Here is a 15,350-nt window from a genome sequence, read left to right on the forward strand (position 1 = left end):
TGAAATCATTGTTTCTATGATTTATTCTTTGACCTGCCCATTCTCTAGAATTAAATTAGTTTCCAAATAATTTTTAATCTATGTCCCAAAGACCCTTTATTAAATTTTTATTGCATTGTGGGCAGAAAAAACGTTTAATATTTTTGGTTTTCTGCATTTGTTTGTGTTTTATGCCTAATACATGGAAATTTTTTTTTGTGAAGGTACCATACACAGCTTAGAAATAGGTATACTCCCTTCTATTCCCATTCAATATTCTCCAAAGTTCTATCATATCTAACTTTCCTAAAACTATTCCTCTCCTTAATTTTTTTCTCTTTATTAGATTTATCTAGGTCTGAGAGAGGTAAATTGAGGTCCCTTGCTATTATTACTTTACTGTCTTTTTTTGTCACGAAACTCCTTTAACTTTTCCCTTAAGAATTTAGATGCTATGTCATTTAGTGTACATATGTTCAGTTTTCATATTAATTCATTGTCTATGGCACCACTCTCTCTCTCTCTCTCTCTCTCTCTCTCTCTCTCTCTCTCTCTCTATATATATATATATATATATATATATATATATATATATATATGTATGTATGTATGTATGTATATATATGCTTTCTTTTTTTCGGCAATTTTTTTTTTTGCTAGGCAATGGGGTTAAGTGACTTGCCCAGGGTCACACAGCTAGTAAGTGCTATGTGCCTGAAGCCAGATTTGAACTCAGGTCCTCCTGACTCCAAGGCCAATGCTCTATCCACTGTGCCACCTAGCTGCCCCAATATCTATATCTATATCTATATCTATATCTATATCTATATATACACATACACACACATACATTCTTATTAAACATATTTTCAGATTAGTGATGTTGTAAGTAAAAATTAGAACCAATAAGAGGAACCACCAGAAAGAGGAAACAAAACTCAACAGAAGAGAAAAAAAATAGCAAATAGTTTGCTTTGATCTGCATTCAAATTCCATAGTTCTTTCTTTGGATGTGGATAACATTTTCCATCATGAGGCCTTTGGAGTATGGCACCACTTCTTAAAGTGTGGGTTGAAAACCTGTATGGAGTTGCAAAAAAATTGACAACAGTAAAAGGTTTCCAAACGTGCAACAACCAAAAATTAATTAAAAATCAAACACGTAATGAATCTGAGGTGTTTCTGCCAGTAGTCTGACCCCAAATCCAGTGCTCTTTCCATTAAACCAAACTGCCTCTTTCATTGTTTCCTGAACCTAAGAGGAAAGCCTTCTTGATAACAGCCTTTCTGCTCTCTGTCATGAGCATATCAGCCCCAGATCCAGCCTACAGTAGAAATAGATATATGCTTGAGGTAAGGCAAAGGGACCTAGGGGCTGATCCAGGGGTAACATATGGAGTCAGAGCTGGCACCGAGGGATGTCCCAATTTAGCCAAAGGCCAGACTGAACCCCGGGCAAAGAAGGGGAACAATGTGGCCACCCACGGGCTGGGTTTTGCCCCACTCTCCTAACGTACCTCTATATTTTGAGCCCTAGCCCCATGCCCCATAATGAAAAAGCATAGAGAATGGCACCCAAGAATAACACCTAGAAGAATTCCCAGGGTCCTATCAACCAAATAAACAAGTCTGCCCCATTCCAATGCAAGGCACTGAGGGAAACATAGGAAAGTAAAACACGGCCTGCAAGAAGCTTACAAGCAAGTAGGGGAGATGTTGTTCCTATGCACAAAACAGAACACCACAAATGGTATAGAATCAATATCATAAGTATCATAGTTGACCAACTTAGAGCTGGAAGGGACAGTAGAGGCCACCTAGTCCAGACACTTGAGAGGAATGAAAAGTCCAAGAGACAGGGTTTCTGGGTAATTAATAATCAATTTATTAATTATAGCTAGCAGATAATCAATAAAATGAGATCAGTGGTTCTCTCAGAAACCAAAGATGAACCTTGGAGACCACTGAACGGTTAAATACCTTTGGAATAGGGGTTTTTCCTGATGGATGGAAATCAACTCTGATTGGTTAACAATTAATGAGAAAATGAATATCATATTGTGAGGCAGGCTTCTTCTAATGAGGGGCTAGGGTACATGACTCTGATCACGTCAGCCATGTCAGCACTCTTGGACAAAGAGACTCTTCTTCAAGCCAGACCAAGACCACTTCCACCTATGACGATCTAGACAAAAAGATCTATTCTCCATCTGGTCCTACATGTAGAACAAGGGGCTGGAATTCACCTATATTAGATTCTCCTTACCCTTCAATCAGAATAAACTCTCCCAGTGAGGTGGGGTCCCACCCAAGATGTAGGAGAATATCTCTTTGTCAGCCCTCTCCTTCACAACGACTGGGCTTTAGGAAATAGAAAGGGAAAAAACCCTAGATTCCACCTCCCTCATATTAATAATTTGTTATTAATAATCATTTCTCTCATACTTCATTGTACACATGGGGAAACAGGTCCAGAGATGTGCAATGACATGACTGAGATCACACAGTAGAAAGCATCGGAGATCAAATGTAAACCCAGTTCCTCTGCCTTTGGATTTCATGATCTTTCTGCTATATTGTCACTGCCTCAGAAAAGAGGAAGGTCAGTGGGGCTGGAATAGTCAGAAAAGGACTCTGGTCTTTGTTTTAGTTTTTTTTTAGTTTAGGGTTTTTTTTTTCAGGAAGTGAAATAGAGTTTAGCCCTGATGGATGGGTAGAGGTGATCTGTAGAAACAAAGGAGGTTCTACATCTTTCTTTTCTTATCAGGGCTGTGAAGACCCACCCCTATCCCTGCTCTCCTCTCTCCTGGCTCTCTCTCCAAGCCCTGACACTCCTCACTCTCAGTTGCTAAGTATGACAGTATTGTGCCCTAGAACCCACAGACCTCAAAGCGGTTAGATCTGGAAGGAGTCATCTAGGACAACCCCATTTCACAGATGAGGAAACTGAGGCCCCCAGAAAGGCAGGGACTTGCCCAACTTTACACAACAGGTAAGGAACAAAACAGTGAAAACTTCAGCTTGGGTTTCCCAACTCAAAGTTCAATGCTTCGTCCCCTGCCCCAATAATTCCTTGGACCATCCAAGTGCTTAAGGCTCTTCCCTCAAGCATCCCAAATAGCTTGTTGTAGCCAACTTCCTGACTCTTCGTTTATGGGGAGCCAGGAGCACAGCCAGAGCCACCTGAGTGGCCTCTTCACCTAGGGAGAGGCAGGTGTCCAACAGGGCTCGAATTCGGGCAGTCAGCGTGGAGCCGAGCAGATTGCCTCATAGTTGGCCCGAGGCAAAGCCTGGCAGGAACGTAGGGCATCCAGGGCTGCATTTAGATGACCCTCAGTGACTCTCTTCAAGAGAAACTCCCGATGAGTGGTTAGAAGTGCCTGGAGTCCTGGGAGGTGGCCAGGTCCTAAGGGGGAGAGAGGAAGGCGGTGAATGTGGATTTCAGGACAAGTGGTCCCAAGGAGGCGATGATTTGGCTCTCATGTCCACCCCCACCCCCGAGGGGCTCCTCAGCTCTCCCCTCCCTTGCAATGCTCACCTGTTCCCATGGACTTGAGGGGACTTTCAGTGGGAGAGCTGTGTCCAAGAGGCCCCAGGCCTGGGGATCCATGAGCAGGCCCCCTTCTGCCTCCTTGGAGATTGGTCATCTCAAACTAGAAAGCTAAACAGTGGGGTGGACTAGGGAAAGCCTGGAGAGACAAGGGAGAAGTAGAGTAAGGTGAGAACGTGCTTCGGAGAGAAGAGAGTTAGCGCAGCAGTCCGTAGAACGAATGAGTGAAGGAGCGTCTAAGTGTTTCCTGTGTGCTAAGTGCTGGGGATGCAAACAGCAAGACAGCCCCTTTCTCCCTCACGTCCAATGGGAGGGAGAGAATACACATAGGATGTGTCAGCAGTGTGTCAGACGGGACAATCCTTCTTCGAGATGCTTCGAGAAGCACCAAGCCGGAATATTTCTGACCTTGTATTGAACCATCCAACGTCGCCACGGGCTTTGGGGTCAAGAACTTTCTTTTCTAAGTCTTCAGAATCTACGGCTTCTTTCAGCGATTTCACAAAGAACTCACTTTGCGGAAGAGATGACTGCATGACGTGCAAAGGCAGGGGCCAGGCTGCCTCTGCACAAGGATTTCATTCTTGAGTGATGGCTCCAGGTGGGGAAGACTGGGGGGATGGGATTGAGAAAACATGGGATATAGGAGCCTCCTTTTCCCAATGTATCTGAGGGGAGGGGGAACAGAGGGTTAAGGTTCCCAGACTCCTGTAGGATACCCAAATAGGGTCTCAGAGAATTTCAGAAACAAGCAGCGTGGAGGAGGAGAGACTATAGGGAGAAGTCTACATTTGTCTCTCTCTGCTTCTCTATCTCTGCGCCACATAGCACTTTTCTCATGTTTCATTATATGCGATAACTATCTGGTTATATGTTTTAATCAGAGCTATAATCAAGAATTCTGGCATCTGGAGCAAATTCAATGGTCAGGGTGGGAGAGAGTTCAGTGAAGGATACTTCAGAATGTACCTTTGGCCAGTGGATACCAATATCACTGATGATCCCAGGTGACCCTCATGAAAATATGAAAGAGAAGTCTTCAGGCCTGGCACAACCAACGGCCCTCTTACCCTCAACACCCAATCCCTGGAAGGAGGTGTAAGGGGGGAGGGGTGGCAGCTGTCAGTGGGTGGGGTACAGGAAGTGGGCCATGGGAGTGAGGAGACCTTCAGGGTATCAGCTATAACAGCCAAGTGGAAGAATGTGAGGCAAGGCATAAATGAGACACAACACTGTTGCTTCTTCCTGTTACCTTGGGCCAAATCCCCAGCTGCCCTGCCCTGGCTTTGGCTCTGGTTTTATCCTCTGAAGGCAAAAACTAATGGGAATATGGTTGGGAATGGGGGCTGTGGAGGAGGAATGAATGAAGGGAAGAAAGAGCTAAAGATGAAGTCACCATATAGTGTTTTCAAAGACAAGTACTTTCCAGTTAAAACAGGAAAATTACAGGCATATATAGAAGCAATTTGCCTCTCACTCATAAACAGAAGACAGCAGGCATTCCATCTTTAGCTAATGGAGGGGTGGAGAGTGAGGAAGTGATCTCATGATACAAGTGCATCTTGGTTGCAGAAGAGGGATCGTGGTGATCCCTCCTGATTCCCCAGGAGGAGAAAGAAAAGAAATATTTTTGGGGGCAGGGTTATGTGGGAAAGAGAGTATTCCTGGGCTACACTCTAGTTCCTGATTTACTATAAATGACTAGATGTGCTCTGTCCTCGATGGAGGGAGAAGACAGAAAGGTCTCCCATCATTCTCAGTCCCCACTGATGTCCTGTCCTTAAATCCTCTGTAATTTAACAGCTAAGCTCTCTTCTCTACCCCTAAACAGCGTCATCGTTGCAGAGGGAGGAGGACAGGCAAATGTGCTCACATAGGATGGATGTGTTAGGAAGACTGAAGCAACCCATGAGCTTTTTGTGAATCTATATAGAACCATCCTAGAGTGACCCTCCTGACACAGTGACCTCCAGTCTCCTCTGATCAGGATCCTGAGCTTCCTTCAAAGCTCAATTCTAGAGCCCCACCTCCTACAGGAGTTATTTCCTTCTATACGCTGGCTCCATCCCCATCTGCTAATGCTCATGACTGGGTGTGTATGAATAAGGATTTCTAAAGTACCAATTCCAGGAGAGAGAGAGAGAGAGAGAGAGAGAGAGAGAGAGAGAGAGAGAGAGAGAGAGAGAGAGAGAGAGAGAGAGAGAGAGAGAGAGAGAGAGAGAGAAAGTGCTTAAATGTAACTTTTCATTCCAAGGGCTTAAAAGCAATAGAAATCATCATTCTTTTTAAAACAATCTTCCTCAATGAAACCTTGGAAATGCTGGGAAGGGGGTGGAGGATAGTGGGAAAGAAGAGCTGAATTGAGAGCCAGGAGATCTGGGTTCTAACCCAGGCTCTGCCAACTTCCTTATGTGACTTCAGACAAATCACTTCTCACTGTGCCTCGATTTCTTCCTGTCAAATAAGGGGATTGGACTTAACCTTTCTCAACCTCTTGTTGTGTCCTGGACTCTTTTGTCAGTCTGGTGAAGTCTCTGGATGGATCCCTTCTCAGAGCCATATTTTTAAATGCAAAAATAAAATGAAATACATAGGAGTATAAAGGAAAGCAATTACATTGAAATAGTTATCCAAAAAAAAAAAAGAAAGAAAAACAACTTCATGGACCCCAGGTTAAGAAGCCCTACACTAACAGATGTCTAGGGAACCTTCTTGTTCAGAAGCTGGTATGACCTCATCAGAGATCACAGAATTAGTCAGCCCCAGTGGTGTGTAAGAGCCAATTTATAATGGCTTGGGAGAGCCGACTGTTAAATTTTCAGTGTGAACATACACACCTCAGAAATAAGCAAATGCTACAAATTAGGGCTTAATTTTTTGTTATATTGCCTGTCTAGACTTAAGAAAGTGATGGAGAAAATATAAATGTTGCAGATTTAACTCAAAAATGTGTCAGGCATACATTTTTTCCCCGGGGAGCCAGGTGTTAAACATTTGCCAGCACACCAGTCACAAGTTGCTTTTACCCCATAATGCTCAGAACCAGACAAAACAAAAAACAAACAAACAAACAAAAACCAAAACAAAACTACCAAGTCCTATCTATAAGGTCATAGACGCACAGAACATTCATATTGACAGACACTTTCATGCACAGGATGTCAGAGCTGGAGGGGGCGATCTAGTTCAATACCTTCATTTTACAGACTAGATAAATGAGTCTCAGAGAAGCAAAGTGACTTGCCCAGGGTCACAGAGCTATTTAGTAACAGAGCTTCCAGCTCAAAACTCACATTCCTAGGCTCCCAGTCCAAATTCTCTTTCTACTACACCACACTGCTATTTCAAGACTCAGAATTATGAGAAAGGCTTTAGAGATCATTTATTCCAAACCCTAAATTTTAATAAGCAGGAATCTGAGGCCCAGAGTGTAGCAGCTGGTGGAGCAGCAGATAGAGAGCTGAGCCTGGAGTTAGGAAGAACTGAGTTCAAATCCTGTCTCAGATAATTACTAGCTGTGTGTTCCTGGGCAAGTCACTTAACTTGTTTGCCTCAGTTTCCTCAACTATAAAATGGGAGTTATAAGAGCATCTACCTCTCAGGGTTGTTGAAGGAATCAAACGAGATATTTGCAAAAGTGCATAGCACACTGACTGGCATATATTAGGAGCTATACAAATGCTTATTACCTTCCCCTTATAGAGGTATTAGGTGACAGAGTCAGGACTTAGAACTCCAAGTCAGTGCCATCTCCACTACACTTCAGCTCAATACAGGATTATTTTCCCTGAAAGGAGCTAGACCTAGAAAATTGGCAAAGATGACAAAAGATAGAAATGGTCCATATTGGATGAGATGTGGAAAGACAGGCACACAAATATACTGTTGGTAGAGCTATATTGATCACTATATCACTACCACTATATTGATCCAACCATCCTTGAAGGCAATTGACAATGATGCTAAAGAAATAGACTAAAATGTCCATATCCTTAGAGATCCTACTTCCAGAAGATATGCCCCAAGGAAGTCTAAGATAGAAACAGAAGTATACCCCCAAAGTGTTTACAGCAGAACCTTTTGTACTAGCAAAGAACTGAACACAAAGAGAATGCCCATCCACTGGGGAATGGCCGACCGATTTATGGTAACATAAACACAACGGGACATTTCTGTGCCCTAAGTATCCATGAACATGAAGAACACAGAAAAGGACGGGAAAACTTATCTGAACTGATGCCAAGTAAAGTAGCAAAACCAGGAACACAATAAATACAACAATTACAATATAAATGGCAAGAACAAAAAATAAATCAAAATCGTGTGATTATAATGATGAAGCTCAACCCCAAAGGAGAGAGAAAATGTACCTCCTTCCCTCCTTTGTAGAGGTAGAGGATATGGGGATGGAATACTGCATACGTGATCAAGCTCAGCTGACCGGCTGGTTAGTTTTACACTTGAACTACTTTCTTGCCTTTCTTTTTCATACAGTGTTACAAGAGATAGCTCTCTAGGGATAGAGGGGAAAGGATAATAAAAGCAAGAAATCAATAATTTTTTTAAAAGACAGGGACTAGAGTTAGTGATGGAAAGGAAGGGAGGGGAGGAGAGGATGTATCGCAAGTGTTTCGTATAAAGAAGGAACACAGAGTTCTGAGGGTGGGAACCAAAGAATAAAATATCCATCCTGACCTTACCGTTCTCTCAACCAGGGATGGAAATGGACTCACCTTCTTGTGTGAGTAGAGCCAGGGGATCAGATCGGCACCCAGAAAGAGTTAGAGAAGGAGTGGGGAGTGAGAGTGGGTGCCCAGACCCGCCCCCAGATCCTATGACTGCGGACTATGACTCATTTCCCTTGAAGGGGCCAGTTTCCTCTGGGGTGGAGCCAAAATACAGTGAGGGAAAGTATGATCCCCACAGGTTGTTACTGGAGGGGTCTGATACCCAAACCACCTAACTCCCTGGAGCCTCCCACAGCTCACAGAAATAAAGGCGCTGTCCCCGATGGAAGCCTTTTGCCCACTCTAAAGCTACGAAGCGAAGGCACTATTCTATTTGGGGGCATGTTGTACGGAGCCTGTGAGGCAGCCAGAGGGAGGAAGATGCAGCCCTCGCTTCCCCTTTCAGCTCTGCTCCGCTCCATCAATCAATCAGACAGACTCTGCCCAAGGATGGCATCCAGGGCATGCTCACGATTGGTTTCCCATGCCTTTCTCTGTTTGCCCCCACTAAAATCAACCATGGAGAGAGGACCGTAAAACACCTGCCCCGTCCCCCTCGGTCCTAGAGGAAATGACTCGGCTTTTCACTGAAACTTCCTTTGTGCCATTAGGAGGCCCCCACCTCTTCCCCTAAATATCCCTGCCCTCCCCCTCTCCATTTCATCTTGCCTGAGAACTCAGTTTCCATTTTCTCCTGCATTCCAAACTAGGACTCCCAGTTTTTGAAAGGAAGGAGTAGAGAAAGGATACCATTCTAGGACCAATAAACCAAGTCGTGTGAATGGGGGTGGAGGGGTGGGGTAGAGAAGAAAACTGGACTGGGCTGGTCCATTTCTCCTCCTCCAGCCACCCAGCTGATCCTTTCAGCCAAAAGCGTGGAGCCCAGAAGGAGGTAAACAAGGACTGGGAAATTCCCCAGACAATCACTGGGCAGCCTGGCTGGGGGAGTGTCAGATTACTCCAAAGGGATCTTTATTGTTCCAGTTTCAGCAAGAAACTGGGGGGGGGGGGAGGGAAGGACATCAGAGTTAGAATCACATTACCTGTACTGACAGTCTCTGAGCCCACCAATTTAGGGGAAGTCACTCTCTTGCATGTCTTTGATTATCTGAAAATAACTCAGGGGGAATTTTCCTAGGAGGATCCAGGAAACGGAAGGGGTAGGAGGGTCTACATAGTGACTTTGGGCATACCGGCTCCACCCACCTGGGACAATGGTATCAGAAATACTCCTCACTAGCACTGCTCACTCCTCTCCCCTGAGTTCCAGTCACCTGAGGATGGAGGAAGAGCAGAGTGGTAGGGGGTCACTATCACACACCCAGAAGCTGATTAAATGAGATCCCAAAACAAGTCTTTCTACATCTCAGATCCATTATCTGTGTATTCCCCAATTTAGCTATGGAATTTGGTTAAGGAAGTGTGTGGTGTTCCAAGGGTGCCACATTCTTCCCCAGGGGTTGGGACAGATCAAGGCCTCCAGGTATGAAGGTAAGAATGTCTAGTGTAGGAGTTCTTAACCTGGAGTCCATAAACCTGTAGGTTTTAATAATAATAATAATAGTATTTCAAAAGAATTGCTTTCCTTTGTAATCCTTTGTATTTCATGAGGAACATGTCGGCATGATCTAGTGAAAATGACCCTGGACTTGGATCCAGGTAGGCCTAAGTTCACATGTTGCCTCAGACCAATTGCATTCCAATATAATTGGTTTCCTGTGTAATCATAAATATTTTATGCATATATAAAAACATTATGGGGCAACTAGGTGGTGCAGTGAATAGAGCACCAGTCCTGGCATCAGGAGGACCTGAGTTCAAATCCGGCCTCAGACACTTGATACTTTACTGGCTGTGTGACCCTGGCCAAGTCACTTAACCCCAATTGCCTAGCCAAAATAAATAAATAAATAAAAATAAAAATATTATTCTGAAAAGGGGTTCCTAGGCTTCACCAAACTGCCAGATCTGAGATAAAAATTATCCGAGTCTCCATTGATTAGGTATTGCTCTCAATCACTGAATCAATGATGCAGAGATAGTTATCGGAAGTGTTTTATTATTCTCAGAGAGCAGGCTCATCAGTATACAGTCAGAGAGCCCACAGCATCTGCTTCAGAAACCTTATATAGAATGTGAATACATAAGTAGCATAGAAAAATAGAATTTCACAGAAGGCAGGGGAGATAAGGATATACACGCTGGAAAAAGTAACAGAAGGGGCAAGATAAGGACACCTGCCAGCTAGTCAAAAGAGGAATTGTGGCTTCCTTCCCAGCCCTAATTCTACAGGTGTTGTGACCCTCCAGCTTCCAGAAAGGGCGGCTAAGTGGCACCATAATGCATGGAGTCAGGAAGACTTCCTGAGTTCAAATATGGCCTCAGACACTTAAAGCTGTGTGACTCTGGACAAGCCACTGTTTACCTCAGTTTCCTCATCTGTAAAATAAGCAGGAAAAGGAAGTGGCAAACAGTATCTTTGCCAAAAAAAAAGTCTCAAATGGGATCACAAAGAGTCAGACAAGATGGAAATGACCAAATGACAACAAAGTTCCCAAGAACAGCATCTAGAAGATCAAAAGGGAGACTAGGGCAATATCCTCTTCTTAGCATAGTAGTGGCAAAAAGTCTGAGCTAGTTTCTTTTCCACCAAAGTCTTTCTCTGTCACAGTGGCAGCAAGAAGGCTGAGCCAGAAATTGTCTTGTCATAGGTCGATGGTACAGCAGAGGTTAAGAAGAAAACAGGCTGGGGCAGCTAGGTGGCACAGTAGATAGAGCACCGCCCTGAAGTCAGGAGGACATGAATTCAAATCCGGCCTCAGACCAATCATTTGACACTAGCTGTGTGACCCTGGGCAAGTCATTTAACCCCAATTACCTAAAAAAAAAAAAAGAAAACAGGCACTATACAGATATTTCATTTGATCCCTGGGAGACAGGTGTGTTATTATCCTTAATTTACAGTTGAAGAAACTGAGGCAAACAGAGGTTAAGTGACTTGCCCAGGGTCACACAGATAACAAATATCTAAGGCTGTATTTGAACTTAAGTGTTGCTGATTCTAGGCCAGACATTCTAACTACTGCACCACTGACCTGTGTCTGATCTACCGATTAAATAGATTCTTTTTGGCTTTGGGGGAAAGGAACTACTTGGCACATTTATCACAAGTGGAATTATATAGGAAAGACAATATAGATATCTGAGCATCATCAACCTTGAATTCTGAAACAGGCAGGCTCATCCAGCCGGGAAGATGCAAGTTAAATCAACAAGCATTAATTAATTAATTGATTGATTTGGGCTAGGCACTATGCTAAACCTGGGGATACACAGAAAAGCAAAAGACGGTCCCTGCTCTTAAAAAGCTCACAATGTCCTTGCCTTCAAGGAGTCTAATGGGAGAGACAGCGTGGAAGTATGTACAAACATGACAGATACAGGATAGACTGGGGAGTAGTCACTGAGAGCTGACATGAAGATTAAGGAGGACTGGGAAAGGTTTCTTTCAGAAGGATTGGAGCTGAAACTTGAAGGAAAACAGGGAAACTAGGAGACAGAGATGCGGGTATGGGGCAGCCGGTGAAAATGCCTAGAGGCTGGAAGAGGAGTGTCTTGTGAGAGGAACAGCAGGGAAAAGCCAGCGTCACTGGATCATAGAGTGCAGGAAGGGGAGTAAGTTATTTTTTTAAAAATTAATTTATTTTGATTTATCAACAATCACTTCCATAAGCTTTTCAGTTTAAAATTTTTCTCCCCCTCCTTCTCCACCACTCTTCCCAAAATGGCACATAATCCGATATAGGCTATACATATACATTCCTATTAAACATTTTCACAAAAGTGATATGGTAAGCAAGAATTAGAACTAATAGGAGGAACCACCAGAAAGAGGAAACAAAGCTCAACAGACGAAAAAAAAAATAGCAAATAGTATGCTTCAATCTGCATTCAAACTCCATAGTTCTTTCTTTGGATGTGGATAGCATTTTTCCATCACTAGGCCTTTGGAGATGTCTTAGATCTTTATATTACTGAGAATGGTTAAGCACAATATGGCTATTACTGTGTACAATGCTCTCCTGGTTCTGCTCACTTCACTCAGCATCAGACCATACAAGTCTTTCCAGGTTTTTTCTAAAATCTGCCTATTCATCATTTCTTATAGGACAATAGTATCCCATTACATTCATATACCACAACTTGTTCAGCCATTCCCCAATTGATGGGCATCCCCTCCATTTCCAATTCTTTGCCATCACAAAAAGAGCTGCTATGAATGTTTTTGTACATGTGGGTCCTTTTCCCATTTGTATGATCTCTTTGGGATATAACCCTATAAGTGCTATTGCTGAGTCAAGCATATACACATTTTTATAGTCCTCTGGGCATAGTTCCAAATTGCTCTCCAAAATGGTTGGAACATTTCACAAACTCCACCAACAATGCATTAGTCTTCCAGTTTTCCCACATCTTCTCCAACATTTATCATTTTTTTGTTTTGTCATCTTGGCCAGTCTGATAGGTGTGATGTGGTGCCTCAGAGTTGTTTTGATTTGCATTTCTCTAATCAATAGTGATTTAGAGTATTTTTTCATATGACTGTAGATGGCTTTAATTTCTTCATCTGAGAACTGCCTATTCATTTCCTTTGACCATTTATCAATTTGGGAATGACTTGTATTCTTATAAATTTGACTTAATTCTCTATATATTTCAGAAATGAGGCCCTATCAGAGAGACTGGTTGTAAAAATTCTTTCCCAATTTTCTACTTTCCTTCTAATGTTGGTTGCATTGGCTTTGTGCAAAAACTTCAATTTAATGTAATTAAAGTTATCCATTTTGCTTTTTGTAATGTTCTCTATCTCCTGTTTGGTCATGAATCCTTCTGTTCTCCATAAATCTGATAGGTAAACTATTCCTTGCTCTGAGAGGAGTAAGTTATAAGAAAACTAGAAAAGTAGGCCCTATGAAGGGCCAAAACAGAGGCTTTTTTTTATATTTGATCCTGGAGGTATCAGGGAACCATCGGAGTTTATTGAATAAGGTCAGCTCTGGACTTTGGGAAGATTAATTTGACAGCTGAGTAAGGATGGAATAGAATGGGGAGAGATTTGAGTGAGGGAGACCAACAGCAGGCTGTTGCAATAATCTAGGGTGGAGGTGATGAGGGCTTGCACCATGATGGTGGTGGCAGTGTCAGAGAAGGGATGTTAAGAACATAGAGAAAAAAAACTCCTTATAGAACAAGTCAATGTAGTAGCTGGCCCTGAATGATCCAATTTGCCTGTTACCCCTAGAGGAAGAAGTTTCAGCGGCCATCAGCTCAGGGTGCACATTCCTGGCACCATCCAGGATATGCCAGATTTTTAGTAGAATAAGAAAGAAATCTTAGTGGATCCTGATTGTCACTCAAGTGTGTTAGCTATCCCTTCCAGTTCATTTGCAAGTTTGATGAGTATACAATCTATTCTTTTATCCAAGTAATGAACAAAAAGGTAAAACCTGAAACTAAGATTTCTGGCTTATTCTACTAAAAATCTGGCAACATTAAAACATTAACTCTGAGCAAAGCCATTCAATCAGTACATCTGACTGTACTGTCACCTAATTCGTACCTCATTTTCTCTACAAGAATATGAAATATTTTATCAAATGCTTTGCTAAAACTTAGGTAGAAAATTGGGATACTAATATACTGTTGGTGGAGTTATGAACTGATCCAACCATTCTGGAGAGCAATTTGGAACTATGCCCAAAGGGCAAACTCTATATACCCTCTGAACCAACAATATCACTACTAGATCTGTATCCCAAAAGAGATCATAAAAAAGAGGAAAGGTGGGGCAGCTAGGTGGCACATTGGATACAGCACTGACCCTGGAGTCAGGAGGACCCAAGTTCAAATATGGCCTCAGACACATAACACTTACTAGCTGTGTGACTCTGGGCAAGTCACTTAACCCCAGTTGCTTCACCAAAAAAAAAAAAAAAAGGAAAGGACCCACATGTACAAAAATATTTATAGCAGCTTTTTTGTGGAGGCAAAATGGAAATTGAGGGGATGCCCATCATTTGAAGAATGGCTGAACAAGTTGTGATATATAAGTGTAATGGAATCCTATTGTGCTATAAGAATGATGAGCAGGCAGACTTCAGAAAAACCTGGAAAGACTTACATGAACTGATGCAGAGTGAAGTGAGCAGAACCAGGAGAACATTGTCCACAGTAACAGTCATGTTGTGTGATGATCAGCTATGACTGACTTAGCTCTTCTCAGAAATACAATGATCCAAGATAATTCCAAAAGACTCATGATGGGAAATGCCGTCTGATGCGGTTCAGAGGTTCAGGGGTGCTGGGAGCCCAAAATCACAACATGCGGGTTCTGTCCGAAAGAATTTGACCCAAGCCTTCTTTCAGCCAAAGACAAGGTTTATTAGAACATCCATCATATTGGGCAGATTCTTAAGGAGTCTGAACATTAGTAAGCTATTGGCTAGATTTTAAGAATCTAAGCATCTTGAGGGAGACAAGGAGGACTTTATATATAGAACGACTGTGGGGGGATCTAGGAGTGGCCAGTAAACTGGGGTGAAGAGAACTCCCTGGACTAGGACCTGGACCTCCTGGCCAAGGGAGCCTAGCTAGGATTAAGGGTGGGAAATGGCCAGGGGCCATAGGGAGGTAAAACAATGGAGGGAGATTGGGTGTAGCCACAATGAAAGGCCAGTTGATGGGATTATAGCCTCAGGGGAACTCCAGATATTTGGCCATGTGGGAAAGTACAGGATTTTTCCTTTCTGGGGCCCAGATTCCAACCCCATCACTGTCCACATCCAGAGAAAAAACTGATGTAGTCTGAATGCAGATTGAAACATACATTTTCACTTTCTTTATTTTTTTCACAGTTTTTTTTCTCTTTTTTTCTGTTTCTCCTCTTACAACATGACTAATACGGAAATATATTTTACATGATTGCATATAGATAACCTATATCAAACTGCTTACCATCTTAGGAAGGAGGGGAGGGAGGGAGAAAATTTGGAACTCAAATTTTTATAAAAAAAAGAATGTTAAAAATTGTCTTT

General features: G+C 42.7%; 1 long non-coding RNA gene across 1 annotated transcript; it reads right to left on the bottom strand.

Annotated features, from left to right (window-relative positions):
• Positions 1 to 1,840: 1,840 nt before the first annotated feature.
• Positions 1,841 to 8,827, bottom strand: LOC110210375 (uncharacterized). Its single transcript, XR_002325090.2, has 3 exons — positions 8,263 to 8,827; positions 3,518 to 3,668; positions 1,841 to 3,385 (listed from the first exon to the last, which is right to left on the bottom strand). It is a non-coding gene; the product is annotated as an uncharacterized LOC110210375 (long non-coding RNA).
• Between the last annotated feature and the right edge of the window lie 6,523 nt (positions 8,828 to 15,350).

Source organism: Phascolarctos cinereus, unplaced genomic scaffold (genome assembly GCF_003287225.1).
Source record: "Phascolarctos cinereus isolate Bilbo 61053 unplaced genomic scaffold, phaCin_HiC Scaffold_2;HRSCAF=192, whole genome shotgun sequence".
In the NCBI taxonomy this organism is placed as follows: Eukaryota; Metazoa; Chordata; class Mammalia; order Diprotodontia; family Phascolarctidae; genus Phascolarctos; species Phascolarctos cinereus.